General features: G+C 34.0%; 1 protein-coding gene and 1 long non-coding RNA gene across 6 annotated transcripts in view; one reads left to right on the top strand and one right to left on the bottom strand.

Annotated features, from left to right (window-relative positions):
- LOC118143667 (uncharacterized) overlaps positions 1-15,865 on the bottom strand; it is a 70,124-nt gene that overhangs the window by 23,997 nt on the left and 30,262 nt on the right. For 3 of the 4 annotated variants that reach the window (XR_013523712.1, XR_004727951.3, XR_004727952.3), the window contains exons 3-4: positions 1,671-1,762; positions 832-973 (exon numbers count right to left, since the gene is read on the bottom strand). This is a non-coding gene — a long non-coding RNA (uncharacterized LOC118143667). Of the gene's footprint in view, positions 1-831; positions 974-1,670; positions 1,763-2,339; positions 2,485-15,865 lie in introns of all 4 variants that reach the window. The other variant, XR_004727953.3, reaches the window with a different exon arrangement.
- Positions 1-15,865, top strand: part of MACC1 (MET transcriptional regulator MACC1) — a 78,371-nt gene that overhangs the window by 22,771 nt on the left and 39,735 nt on the right. The window lies entirely within an intron of this gene.

The raw sequence follows: 15,865 nt of genomic DNA on the forward strand, positions 1-15,865 counted from the left end.
TGATTTAATTATGTTCAGCAAATGTAGAAGAGCTTATTCTGGTTACATTTAACATGAATAATTTGCTTTAGTGTGCATTTCTTTAATTGTTAAAAAGGCCATGTTTCAACATCTATTGCTACATAGCAAACTACTCTAAAACTTAGTAGCTCAAAACAATGGTTTTATTATATTTCACAGTTTGGTGGCTGAGAGATCTAGTTAGGGATTGTCTGGGTGATTATTCTACTTGGTGTAATAGACTGTAGTTTTTAACCTGCAGATGGAGAGGTTGAAGGTTCAAGATGGCTACCCATTCATGTCTGGCACTTGGGAGTGGATGACTAGAGTCAGGGCTTAGCTGGTATTGACAAGCAGAGCTCCTTTATGTGTTCTCTCCAGCATGGCGATCTCAGGGCGGTTGCTCTAGATTTTGAAATCTGTGAACATTGGTTTTCCTATATCTTATTAGTTAAGCAAATCACTATGGCTGCTGGTCTAGATTCAAGGGCAATTTCAGTGAGAATAGCAAAGAATTAGAGGCTATCATTAACCACAGGGTGATATATTTTCCCTAATTGTTTATTTCTTATATAAATCATCTGCTCAATAACATCCCATATTGAAATTTGAAAGAATAATAAAGATTTAAGTAGAGCATGAACGTGGCTTCATGGAAATAAGAAAAGATATTATTTTGTAACTTGCATAAATCTATGAAATGTAGATGTATGTACCTTACAGATTATCTTTCCAAGTTGTTATTGCCAGCAGTATTTTAATTCAATCTTGCCAATGAGAGGTGGAAAGGGACTTCAAAAATGAAGTCTTAAGAGAGAAAGGATGACTCACTTCTCTTTTCCAGCTTCTGGGCCTTCTTCCACAACATGCAGCTATGGATGCCTGCATCCTCCGGCATTTTCAGTGTCCATAGTGCAACTCTTCCCTGGTTCCAGCCCCTGCCCTGTGGCACTCCCTTTGGCTATACCGGCATCTGTAAGCAGAGACCAATTGATAGCACCAACTCCTACAGAGCAGCACCTTCTCCTCAGTTCCAACACCAGCTACATAGGGCCCAGTTGCATTTCCAGACTGCTGCAAAACACGCTTCATCCCAGCTGTCTAAGCACCTATTTCCTGGAACCATCCATGCTCCTCAAACTAGCATATGTATCCCCTCCTTAGTGTTTTCAGGATCTCCTGAGACACCTCAGAAGTGCAAGTGGGCTCATGAGTTCTACAGCCTCCTCTTCCCTTTCTTTTCTCTGGCCCTGGGGATAGTAACTGCTTCCTGCAGGTGTTAGTAGCTGGGTCATTTCACATTCTGCTGTTTGCTCTTCAGCCTTCTAAACACTTCTGTAAATAGTTCCCTCGGCTTCAAATGTCTCATGTGGTCTCTACTTTCCTTAGACCTGTACTCAGAGTTATAGAGTAGGTGCTATGTTACTGCTAGTCTTTTGCAGATACGAATAAAATGCCCATTAAGAAAAAATACTTAGATGAGTGTAGCTAGTGTGATGGACAGTTGATTATATCGGCAAGCCATTTATAAAATATTGATGCTTGGTTTCTGTGTTTTTAATGTCTTCCCTTGTTTATATGCTCTGTGTACATAGTAACAACTGTGTTTCACAAATAAAGATGGTATTTTTACAAAACAGAAGGCAAACATTCTTGGGAGTAATACTTACGTTTCTTTTCAGTGTCAAATTGCATTTTATAACAGCTGAAGTCACAGGAGTATGTCCACGGATTATTCTGTCATTAACAGTTCACAGGCAGGCTTTGAAAAATGAAAAAGTGGGCTATTATTAGGAAAAGAGCTTGTGATGAAAACCCTTCCATTTTTTTTTTTGTGGTTTGACAAAAACTAATCAATTTTGGCTTTGTTGCCATTTTAAAGGCATGAACTGCTCCAGAATTTTTATGCTTTAGGATTATCTCTGTAGGCTGTGGGAACTGAAAAAGCCAATGCTAATTCTGTTTTGAACAAAAGAATTCACAAACAGGAATGTTCATTTGCTATGCCTTGGCTCCTATGTTCATTTGCAATTCCACTAAATTTATACTATGAGAAAGGTTTTCATTTAATGTCAAGGTTCAACAAGAATTTGTAATTTGTTGTTATTAAGTATCATACAAATGCTAAAAAATAAATGATTAGGATCAAATATTTTGAAAAAAGAAGGAGAAGAGGCGTACTTCACAAAATTAAACATTTACTTTGTCACGATTGCAATTGTCTTTGCTATTCAGCAGATAAAAATGGCGTTAGTGACTATCACAAAGGTAATAGGTATAGTGTTAGGTCACAGAGACTGGAGTGTAGAAAATAGAAAGCAGAGTCTCGTGTACTTCACCGGATAGCTTTCCATTGTGGACCGAATGGCTTACGTCTCTCCAAAACGTTGACTCCTTAATTCCATTGTGACTGAATTAGAAGGTGAAGCCTTTGAGAAGTGATGAGGTCATGAAGGTGGAGCCCTCATGAATAGGATTAGTGCCCTTATAAGAAGAGGACAGAGAGTTTTTCACTGTATGAAAACATAGCAAGAAGACAACAATCTGTGAAAGGAAGAGGGCTCCACCAAGAACCTTACCCACCTGACACCCTGATCTTGCATTGTAAACTTCCAAAATGGTGAGAAACGAATGTTTAAGCTGCTCAGTTTAAGGTATTTTGTTATAGAAGCCTGAGCTAAGTCTTTCTTTTATTCTCTTTGTCTTTTTCTCACTCTGTGTGTGTGTGTGTGCGTGTGTGCGTGTGTGTGTGTGTGTCTGTCTGTCTCTGTTTCTTTTCTTCATTTCTTCTCCCCCTCCTCCTCTGGCCTAGAGCTAAGAGATAGTAAAATTTAAATATGTGACTTCTTGGTTATGCTTTCCAGAGTTTTCATACTGTTGTTGGCATTTCTTTCAACAAAGCCATTCAGGCAAACTGTATATACCATATTTTAACTAGATTTGCAAATCATCTAGAAAATCTTTACAAACCTTCCTTGATTTGCTGCAGTGACTTTTATCCTATTAATGTAATTTGTTCTTTCTCAGTTTTCAAGGGGAAATGAAATGTATGCAACAGTCACTCCGTAAGTTTTTATTGAGCACCTACTAAGTACTAGAAACTGTTCTAAGCTCTGGGATACAAGAGTGAACAAAACAGATAAATAAACAGGCACTCTTGGTGCTTTCATTCTAGTGTGATGAGATAGGGCATAAAATAAATTAGTCATACATATAGCATATTATATTTTGTGAGTAATATGAAGAAAAATAAGGCAGAGAAGTACAATGAGGAGGGTATTTTTTTTAAATCAGGAGGCCAGAAAAGTCCTCATAAGTAAGGTAATATTTTAGCAAATACCTAAAGATGACGAGGAAGTCACCATACGTATCAGGGGAAAGCATGTTTTTGGCAGGGAAGATAGCAAGTGTAAAGGCTGTCAGGCAAGAACATGCCTGCTATGTTCAAAGAACAAAAGGTAAGGCCAGTGTGGCTAGAGTCACATGAGAAGACTTCAGATGAACCCAGACAAGAAACAAGGCCAGATGTTAAGGAATAAAGCTATAGAGGCTATATTACTTTAGCTTTTGCTTGATTGAGAAAGGAAGTTATTACAACACGTTGAATATATGAGTGATATGACCTGAGTAATATAATCTGACTATTTTAAGGAGACAGTGATAAGCTGCCTCGCATGGTGATGGGTCAAGCATGTATAGGAATGAGAATTTATCAGCGACTTTGGCAACAGGTCACAGGTGACCTTGATAAAAGTACTTTCGGTGGAGTGGACAATGGGTGAAAATTAATGGAAGGTATTAGAGAGAAGAAATATATTTGTGGATAAGGAGAGAAAGTATTTTCTATGTGTGCCCGCTTCTGCTGTAAAGGGAAGTGGAGCAGAGCGGTGGAAACTGAAGAAGGAAGAAAGGTCAAGATGGGTTTATTTGACCTTTTTTAAAGATGTAAAAAGCACCATCATGTTTTATGCTTATAGAAAAGGTGCAATAGAGGAAAATACACTAGTAATGCTAGAGAGATGGAAGAGAGTTTTTACAACATCATCTTTGAGTGGACATGCTAGTCCTGTGGAGAGCTGAGACTTGGCTGATAGCATGGGCAGCTCACCCACAGTAATGTGAAAGAAATTCAAGTAAAGGGGTCCAAATACAGGAAGTTGAAAGATTGTTTTGGTAGAAACAGGTGGAAGTTCTCTGACAGTAATGAGAAAGAGATTCAAGTAAAGGGGTCTAAATACAGGAATTCAAAAGAATGTTTTGGTAGAAACAGGTGGAAGTTCCCTGATATGGTTTGGCTCTGTGTCCCCACCTGAATCTCACCTTGAATTGGAATAATTCTCACGTGTCAAGGGTGGAACCAGGTGGAGATAATTGAATCATGGGATTGGTTTTTCCTATCCTTTTCTCATGATAGGGAGTGAGTTCTCAGGAGATTTTCTCATTTTATAAAGGGATTTTTTTCCCTTTTTGTTCGGCACTTCTTCTTTCTGCCATCATGTAAAGGGCATGTTTGCTTTCCCTTCCACCATGATTGTGAGTTTCCCGAGGCCTCCCCAGCTATGCAGAACTGTGAGTCAATTAAATCTCTTTCTTTCATAAATCACCAAGTCTCGGGTAGTTCTTTATAGCAGAGTGAGAATGGACTAATTCATTCTCTCTGATGGTTTTTTTCCCCCTAACTAAAATACGAAGAAAATGCATCAGGGGCAAATGACAACAGAGAAGGGTGTTGGAGATTCCACAAGAAAGGAGAGGGAGGTGTATGTGCCAGAAACATAAACTCGCATTGCCTGGTAGCGTGAAGAGCCCAGCTGGGGTTAGCAACCCCAAATTGAAAGCAAATCTGATCAGTAGGATTGTGTGTTTTCCCTCAATTCCAGGAAGCTTCTGGGTTACAATAATTCGGCAGAGTGTAGAATTTCACAAATGTCTTACTGTAGTTCACTAGTTAGTGAAAGAAATTAATAGAATGTTTAGGGACTGAAGGGGCATGCACCAAGGTGATTAGGATTGTCCTTGGAGTGTAAGCTGTGGAAAGAGAAGGCTTGTGGGAGAGGCAGGCAAAGGACAAGAAGCTTGTCAGATTGATAGGTTGCTGGTCCTGTATAGTAAAAGGATTGCTGGAATCAAAGGATTGCCGTGAAATATATTAATTCATATTAGAGTTTACCTCAATTTTAAGAATCTTTTTTTGTTCCTGTTGTGGTTTCCACTTCACCCGGTTTTTCATTAAGTGTATTCATATTCTTTTTAAATTAAAAACTAGTTATGATTTTATTACATGTCAAGGGTTTTTCCCTTGTAAAATAATATTTTAATATAAAATAATGTATGCTCATTAAAAATGGGAAAATATAGAAAAGTAAAACAAAATTAGTACTGGCTTACTATTTACATGTATTTATATGCACTGGCAATATTTTTGAATGCTGTGCTTCACTTATGAGTGGGTTTCCCTCTGTTGTAAAGTCAAAAAATTGTGAGTTGAACCACTGTAAGTCAGGAACTTTCTTCATGTCATGCAATCTTGTTTCTTTTCATCTGATTTTAAAAAACGTGATAGTAATCATTCCATGTATATTGTTTTGTACCATGTCTTAAGTTATTTCTTCTTAGCATACTCTCCTAAGCATATGTTATGCTGTTAAATACTTCTATCAAGGTTATTTTTAATGATTGTGTAATATTCCAATGAAAGGATGTTTTATAATTAATTTTGTCTATATTACAGGATATTTATATTAATTTGTTAGGGTATTAAAATTGTGTAGAGAATAACATTTTTATATATAGGTTTCTAAAAAGTAGTATTTATATTGCCTGAGGACTCTTTGTAAGTTAATTCTTCCCTTTTTTCAAACAGAAAAATTCAGTTTCCTCAAATGATTTCCTTAGATATTGTTGTCAGTTATATGAATTTTCACAGTTTCCACATGGTATTTTAACAACTCTTCCAGTGAATTTAACTGTAATGGACTAATTTTCCATCTTTAGCATGTTTGGCTCCAATTTATTTATTTTATTATTTTACCTTTTCAATATTATGCTATATTTTTTATGGTGCTCTATTATAAACAAAGCCATAAATTCACACAGCCTTATTATTGTTTTGGTGATTATAATGTAATTTTTAATTACTTAGTATGAGTTGATAAATATATTTTGGGGCCAATTTTTCTGTTGAAAGTATCCAAGACTATGTAGAATGTTCTCGGTTGTAAAGACCTCATCTTACTTATACTAGAAAACTTGAAAAGTATCCCAGTTAGCAGATCCCTTTTACCTCATAACAATCGAAGATGATTTTAGATTATAAGAGGTTATGGAAAGGTAATGGGAGGAAGCAAAGAAGAAAAACAACTTGGGTAGCCAGGAAGTTAGGCTTTACTGAGCTGGATCCCTATTGGAAATGTAATAGTAGCTACTCAAAGCTTTCTGCATTAGGGTGCAGGGATATTTGCAATATGTGACTTTGTGTGTATCACTGAGAGTGTGGACTCTGGGGCAAGAATCTTGGGAATTTTCTCTTGTCTTCTTTACGTCCTACCAGGATGATGCTGGGTAAGTTAATTAATCCCTATGTATCTCAGTGTCCCCAACTGCAAAATGTAGATAATAATGTTTCCTGTTGCACAGCATTACTATGAGGGTTGAAGGAGGTAACAGATGCCATGCATTTAGAAGCTTGCCTGCACAGACCATGCCCAGTAATTGTTAGCTATTATTACTTCTGAAGATTTAAGTTAATGTACATTAGACAGTCTCTTTCTTACTTTTGCCAGATTTCTTATGTTTTTAATTTCTTTATTTTCTCATATTTTATTGGAAATGATTTTAAAATATTAGAAGTCATTTATTTCATTTTGTTCTCCATTGTTATCCTCATCCCTTTATAAAAACGCAGAAATTTTTCTTTTTCTTGTTTCTTTATAAATTAAAATCTGTTTAAAGAATTTTTTTTTAATAAACTTTGTAAGCACCATCTCATTTTTAGCTTGGGTGTCCAACCCAGTCCCAAGAGGTTTCCTTATCTCTTGTTTCTTTTCTATGATTACATGTCAATTTCATTCAGTTGAGGTCTCCTTGGTTTAGGTAATTGGAATGCTGATTTTCGACACTGTTTGAATACCAGAAGATAGATTTTGCAAGAATAAGTATCTTAAAATATTCTTTTAAAAGCTTCTGAAGGAAAGTGGCTGGATATTGATAGTATTTGAAAGAGCAGTCTTTCTTAGGATTTCTTATAATAGCAAAGTGTAAGCCTCAGTTCCAATAAGAAATAACAATTTTGAGAGAAATTCATGCTCAGTTTTTCTACCTCTAGAGAGAACAGATACTTTTTATTCTTCACAATTTTACCAGGAGATTGAAAAGTAATGGTGTGTGTTCTACCCTCATGATAAAGGAGGAAAAGTTCTTTGTGAATTATAATCAAAGAACATTTGACCTGAAGTAAGTTCAGGTTGAGAATGTTCTGGTCTCTAAGACTTAGTACGATAATGTTTAAATTGCATATCTTTATTATAAAATTGACTGTAATGTACCTTTAAAGAAATAATGTGAAATATTGTTAAAGATGTTTCTTCCAGTTTCCTTTTGAATAATCTTTCCCTGGGAAAAGTTATGTCATTTCTTTCAAATGTTTCATCAATATTGCTGGAAATGGTACTCTTTATGGAAAGAAAAATTTTTAAGGGTAAAGAGTATTGTTTAACCTGTGAAAATATTTCAGCAGACAAAAGTTAAGAATTTCTAACATACGAGGAGCTGAATTGTATTTTTCTACCTCCGTGTATCATTCTCCTGAACAGATACTCAAGAAATAACATGAGTATAATTATACAGATATATATGCAAGAAATCTATTAGATGGTTTGAACACTTATAACAATTCTTTACTGCTTGCTTCTATTTTTTAGTGAAGTAGTTAGCCAAGACTTTACTTGAGAATTAGAAAGAAAAAAGGAATGTTGCAAGTTTGAAATAAGAGTAGAAGATATGAGAAAACTGTTTCAGAGAGTGGGAAGGTGAGTTAGGTAGAAGGATATAGGATTCAGTGTATTCTTTGTTGGGCATAGTTGAGATTGCTGGGCATGTTTAAATCCAACCAATTTCAGCAAAAGTTAATGAGTTGTATGTTGTTAAACTTGGGGTTTTTCAGATGAGTATGACTGAACAAAAGTGGTCTCAGGACACTGCTTGGGTGATGGGTGCACTAAAATCTCAGAATTCACCACTATACAATTCATCCCTGTTAAAAAGCCACTTATACTTCAAAAGCTATTGAAATAATTTTTTTAAAGTATGTTTGAGAGTCGAGAGCAAATGACTACAGTGTTGGACCTTAAATTCTAAACAGATGAAGGAGGCAAAGAAGGAAGACCTAAGGAAGTGAAAAATAATTCTTAATAGTTAGAATCAGGAGTTGGGCGCAGTGGCTCACGCCTGTAATCCCAGCCACTTTGGGAGGCTGAGGTGGGTGGATCACCTGAGTTCAGGAGTTTAATACCAGCCTGGTCAACATGGTGAACCCTCGTCTCTACTAAAAATACAAAAATTATCTGGGCATGGTGACGGGTGCCTGTAATCCCAGTTACTTGGGAAGGTGACGCAGGAGAATCGCTTGAACCCAGGAGGCGGAGGGTGCAGTGAGCTGAGATCATGCCACTCCACTCCAGCCTGGGCAACAGAGTGAGACTGCCTCAAAAACAGAAAAAACAGAAACCACAAAAACAAGTTAGAATCAGGTATTCAAAGTCCCTGCCTTGAATAACTGTTGGAATTAGAATATAACAGGGAAAGAAGAGAAAGCAAGAAAAATGATTTGTGGACAATTTCTCCTTCTGATAAATGTTAGAAGCATCTAGTTGCATTAGATGTCATTTCTACAAAACAAATTACCATTTAAACTTAGAGACTTAAGGCAATAACTATCCATTAGTTCATAGTTCTGCAGGTCAGAAGTCTGACACAAGGAGGCTTGGCCCACTGCCAAAGGTATTACAAGGCCAAAATCAAGGTGTCAGTTGAACTGAATTCTCCTCTAGAGGCTCTGGGGAAAAATTTGCTTCTAAGATTATTTTTTGTTACTAGAAAGAATTGGTTTCTAATTCTTTAGGAACTAGAAGCATTAGAAGCTGTAGGACCGAAGTCCCTATTTTCTTGCCAACTATAGCCAAGGGCCACTCTCAGCTCTTAGAGGCTGCTCATATCCCTCAGTCTTCAACCCAGCAATGGTTTGTCAAATTCTTCTCAAGCTTTTAAATACTGAATTTCTCTTCTGCAATGAGGTAGAGAAAATTCTGCTTTTAAGAGGCCTACCTAATTAAGTCGGTACATCCACAAAAAAATTCCCTTTTGCCATACAGTGTAACATAATCATGGATGAGGCATCTTATCATATTAGCAGATTCAACCCACATTTATAGGAGGGGAATGACATGGTCAAGGGTCACTGATGGTGATCTTAGAACTCAGGTTACCACACTAGTCAAATTCCATTAAGTTTTATTTAAATGTTTAATTTGAAAGATTGATATCTTTCTAGAATGAGAAATTTTCTACAGTTTAGTTTGTTTTTACATAAGATTTCCATGTTAGCTTTTGTAAATATTATATATTGTAGATATTGCTACTGTTGTTAATGGGATTTTTTTCATTACATTGTCTATTCTGTGAAAGGGCTGTATATGCAGAGTTACTCCCATGTGCCTTTGCATGTATGTCCCAGAAACCAAAGAATGACAAAGACAAGTCGAGGTTGTTGGTATTGGGTGTTTTACAGGGGGAACTTATGAACAGAAGCATGGTCTTGGGCGGTAGCAAGACAGGCAACTCTTCGTATTGTTTCTTCCCAGGCCCAGGGCTTATATACAGTAGGGAAAGCGTATCTGTGGTCCAGAAAGACAAAGGCAACCCTCCAGAAAAGGCAAGAATGCTATGTGCATTATATCCAGTAACTTGTGAAATTATATTAAGGTTCACGTGTTCGTACACTAAGAAGAGCAAATAGGAATCAGGAGGCATTCATGGGACTGGGGCTAATCAGAAGTCAACTTGGTAGATTAGCAGCCAAGATGGAGTCACTTTTGTCTCCACATTATTGAATTAATTTATCATTAGTTTTTATTATTTATCTTTTATTTGACCACCTAGACTTTTCTTTAGTTCCAATAATCTGTCAGTTATTCTCTTGAATTCGTTAGGAATATCATCATACAGTCTATAAATAATAAATTTTCTCTCTCTTTTGAAAGTTCTATATTTAACTTTCTTTTTATTGTTTCATTATGTTGGTTATGAACCCTTTGATTACTGAGAAGGAAATTAACAGTAATATGGAGTCTCATTATAATGTGCCTCTTAAAATGTAAATGGTTTTAATATTTTATCATTAATTACAGTATAAGAGAAAGGTTTATGGCAAATACTTTTACTAGATAGGAATTTTTATCTATTTCTAGGTTGTTGGCATATTTTAATGATATTCAATATGGAATTTTAGTAAATAATTTTTTAGAATGCATTGAGATAAATTATAGTTTTTACATATTAAATTAATACAGTGATTGCATGAATATATTATCATATGCTTATGCAGTTATTTGTTCTTGGGAAACCTAACTTCATTAATATGTATTACTCATTTAATACACTTATAAATTTTGTTACTATTTTATGTACAATATTTAATCTCATATTTATTAGAATTTCACTATGGTAATTTATTTTATACTATAACTGTCCTTTATGTCAATATAATGCTTATTAAAATATTCTATTTTTCTTTATAATATGTATTATTTATATAATATAAGATTTTTATAACTAAAAGTTTTGTTAGAACCTGATATGGAATCAAATTGGCCAGGTCATTTTTAGAACATATTTTTAGCTGGCATTTCTATTTCTTTCATGTTTATTTGTCCACTGAGATTTTTCACTTTATGAGTAAATGTTAATGATACACACACATGCACACCACACACACATACGTACTTAGAACAGATTTTTTTAGCATAGTCATTCAAATTTATTAGCTTAAATTCACATATATTCTTTTCCAAAATCATTATTGTTCTTAGAATCTGTAATTATATTCCTTCTTTCATTTTGCTCTAGTTTTCTTTTTTGCTAGACATATTTCATTAACATTTGCTAATTTATATTTGTCTTCTTAATAAATCATACTTTGGAATTATTATTATTTGAGAGGCAGTCTCATTCTGTCACCCAGGCTGGAGTACAGTGGTGCAATCTCACCTCACTGCAACCTCTGCCTCCTGATTCAAGAGATTCTTCTCTCAGTCTCCCAAGTAGGTGGGATTACAGACATGCACTACCACACCTGGCTAATTGGTTTTTATTTTTAGTAGAGACAGGGTTTCACTGTGTTGGCCTGGCTGGTCTCAAACTCCTGACCTCAAATGACCCACTGCCTTGGACTTTAAAAGTACTGGGATTATAGACAAGGACACTGTGCCTGGCCACACTTTCAAATTATTGATCAATTAAACTGCTAGTTTTATGTATAGTATTTCAATTTTGCTATTTACGTGCTTTGGTAATTTAAGCCTATTCATTTTTGCACATACTTTCTATAATTATCTGAATTGAATAAGTATATTCTCTCCTGAACAAGGCAAGAATTTTACATTTAAATTTAAAAATTTAGCAGTATTTTGATCAAGATGATCAATTTCTGGCTTTTACACTCCTTTATCCCTCCTAAAAATATCAATAAACAGCTCATATTAAAATAGAAAAAAATCTTTGGGCTCCTAAACAAAGTTGACAATTCATAGAGCAGAATTGGAGCAGAAATAAAGTGTGATAAAGTAATTGAAACCACAGACCTCCCATACTTTGTGTGTGAAAACAAGAGTGGCAACAGAATTTTGGCTTTAATAAGTAGATTGAGTCTTAAAAGATCTTTGTTTGAGACAGAAGACCAGAATCTTAATTTTTGGTTGGAAACCACTGGTCGATGTCAGCTACCCTTTACCTCAAACTTATGGAAGCCATTTGAAAAGAAAGAAAAATTCCTACTGACTTCTGTCTAGGGCTTCAGATCTTAACAAGATACAGCTTAGGAAATTGAAAATACTCAGAAACAGTCTGTAATCAGGAACTGAACTAACTGTTCACCAGGCTTTTAGCATGGATCTGCAATATATCTAATATGAATGTGGGACACGAGCAATACCATTTAGTGACCTGGGAAGCCAAGTGGAGGCAGTCAAAATCCACTAGACAGAGCGAAGAGATCACACAACTGAGGAGAGAAACCAAACAGACAAAATGCCTTCCAATTAATATAACCTTGGAAACCAAAATTCTGAAACATTTGAAAAAAAAAGAATGCTGAGTAATATATCTAACACAGCCATAATTATTAATTGGACTTAACCAAAGTGAATTAATTATATAAAACAATCTGAAAAAATTCAGATTTTAAATGATGGAATTTTTTTTTCCTGTAAGATAGCAAGACCTTATGCAAAAGACAAATGGAAATGAAAAAGACTAATCAGAAAATTTAGAATTGGCAAATGTAGTCATAGTAATGGAAACATGATATATGGAATAAGAAAACCTCAACAAATTGGACATTAATACGGATTAATTTGTTGACAACAGAGCGTGAAGTAGAAGATAAAAATTCATAGAAGTCAATAAATATGAAGAAAAGGGTATTCATTTCATCAGAGTTCCAGAAGAAAAATGCATAGAAACTAGGATAAAAAAATAGTTAAATGTTTTCCAGTTTTGAAGAAAGGTATGCTTTCTAATTTCTAATTTATATTTTCTATGATACTAATATTGCTATACCAACTTTCTTTTGATTATTGTACTTTACAATTTTCAGACTTTTTTTTTACAGTTTAATGTCTCTGAAATCATGATGCATATACAATTAATTTTGGAGTTTAGTTGGTATTTTTGGTATCATGAAAAATAATAATGTATCTTAAGATGGTGTAAGTCGTAAGTCCAATGAAATAAAGTATGTACCTGACATACCTTTTCCCATCTTCTTAGTTCAACCATTTGACTGGTCGTCTAGCCACAAATTGCTGAACTTTTAAAAATAATTTACACTGATAGTCTTCATCTTTAAAAGTTGAGGTCTATTCCTTTAAAATCATTAAAAAGCATGATTTTTAAATTTATCTCTGCTACCTTATTTTGTGTTTATTTTTCTGCTTTTATTTGTCTCCTCCTTCTATTAGATGAATAAAATATGCAATAGTTCCTCTTGTTCCCCATTCCAGGTTTTTAAACTCTATATATTTTGTGGTAAATTTTAAGATCTCAGTTTACCTACTTAGTTATAAATATTCATAATAATGTATAAATTTATTTTATTTTTCTTACTAATACCCTAAAACAAAAAATGATCATAAAAATTTCCACTTATTGAAAAATTACACACTATTATTGCTGCCCAGATTGTTAATCTTATTTCTCTCTCTCTCTCTGTCTCACACACACACACACACACACACAGTCCAGAGAATAACTGATTCAATTTATGTCCACATTTTATATGATTCTGTCCTCACCATTAGTCTTATGTTCTATGCTTTTGTTCTAAATTCATAAGATTTATAGTTGCATGCCTTCATCATTTTAAAAACATTATTTCATTATCTTTTGGCATGTATTAGTGTTGATGAGACATCTTCCACAGTCTGGTTGGTGTTCTTTTGTAAGTAATTTTTTATCTTTCTATAAAATTGTAAAGAATTTCTCTATATTTTTTATTGTCTATAGTTTCACTATGTAGTGCACCTATGTAGATTTACCTTTTATATAAAAGAGATCAGTTGTAGAGCCCACTTCTAACACTGATCTCTGATATTTAATGTTGTCTTTTTTTAAGCCTACAATGGAAAGATTTTTATCAGTCTTCTAGCTGAATATTTGCTATATTCCAAATAATTCTGAGGAATTGATTTAAGTCTGCTCCAGCTTTATTGTCAGCAAACATATTAACATTAGGTTTTATCATTGGGACCAAGTGTTATGGTAAAATGCTATTTCTTCATCCAAGTAAAGGCTAAGAAGGAGAAATAGAAGAAAAGTCTGATTTTAAGATTATACACAGTGACCATCTTATGGTAAGAAGATGGAATGTTACCTAAAATCTTTCTTGGGTATTTACCAGTGTCAGAGCCACAAAAACACCTAATATATGAATGTATAAATATACATATATAGTTATATGAACATATATGCAATTATGTAAAATTGCAGATTTTGTAATACATTTGAAAATATATAAAGAATTATATATATTAGATGTGGATATCTTTGAAAATAATCTAGAATAGGAGTTTTTTATGTTCTATTGCTTGATAATTTTTTAAATCTTTGACTGTCATATTTTAAAGCTGATGATCCATGAAAAAGAACAGAAAAACTGAAACATTGATTAAATATATGTATATATCTTGTACCTATCCACACACATTTATATTTGATGGCAACATATTTCTTTTACTGGCTGTTGGAGTAATGGGTGATTTGGAAAATGCTCTAAATTTTGCATCATATGCCAAAATAAAATCTTGCCAGGTTAAAGAGTTCCTCAAAAATAGTTAAAGTCATAAGGAATCAGAGACTAATATAAGTTAATGTTCATTTTCTCACAGGGTAGATATTATCTTTCTAACCATAAATATAGAAACAGAATGCAAGTCAGAAAAGACTTATAAATTTGTCAACATAAAAATTAGAATATGACCTAAAATATCATAAATAAAATTGAAGAACTGAGAAGATACTGGGAGACAATATTTGTGACATGTGATATACAACATACAAAGGGTTGATGTATTTAGTATTAGAATATTTTTCAAATTTATCAACAGAAAACTGGGAAAATGGTAGTAAAGGATTTTGCAAAACAAATACAAAATAACAAATATATTTTTAAAAAAATGTAAGGATGTAAATTGTTCTTAAAGGCAAAGAGAAAAGAGTATTTAAACGAATATTGATACCACGAATAGTCATACACAAATGCGAACATTATTTCACATTCAGAGATACCCACACAGTACATACGTTTACTACATGCTTTATATTTCCCTTTTTAATAATATTTTACGTGACTAGGGAAGTGCCATTTGAAATAATACACAAAAAATAAAACATCTATAGTAGATTTTGGGGGTAAGAATTTTATTCTTACACTTTATTTAAAAACTCTGCAAGCTGTATGTGATTGTATACCCACACAAGGCATGGTATACATATAAAATAGTTTATACCTTGCTTTTGCACATAACATTATAATATCTACAATTTCCCAAATAGTTATATTTTTGTAACACTGATTTTGCTGGGGCCATGAAATTTAGTTAACCATTTTAAAATTTCTTTCTCACACATGAATTCAAACAACAGATTCATTGTATTTGAACCTAGAAGTTTTAAAATGAACTCCTCATATTCCTTCCCCTGAAATATTTAAGTTTTGCCAGATGCTGATAGCGGAAAGCTTCCCGACATGATTCCTACAGATGAGCTGTCATCTTATTAACTGACAAGTTCTGTCTGGTTCTTTTTTGTGTTTATACACATATTGCATTATCATTTAATTTTAATAATTACACCCATTTTCAGAACCTATTCTAGAGTTACATTAAGTGCTGAGGTTCAAAGAGGATTGAGACAATCCCTGTGATTCAAGCAACCTCAGATCTTAAGAAAGTCACACTTAAATGCCAAATGTTGTTGTCTATTCATCCATCTAACCATCCATAAACTTACATACTTCTTTGAAACCATGCACTCAAACCAATTTTTATAAATCAAATCAGAATATATACATGCAAAGGCAGGTAGTTATCCATGT

Source organism: Callithrix jacchus, chromosome 11 (assembly GCF_049354715.1).
Source record: "Callithrix jacchus isolate 240 chromosome 11, calJac240_pri, whole genome shotgun sequence".
Taxonomy (NCBI): Eukaryota; Metazoa; Chordata; class Mammalia; order Primates; family Cebidae; genus Callithrix; species Callithrix jacchus.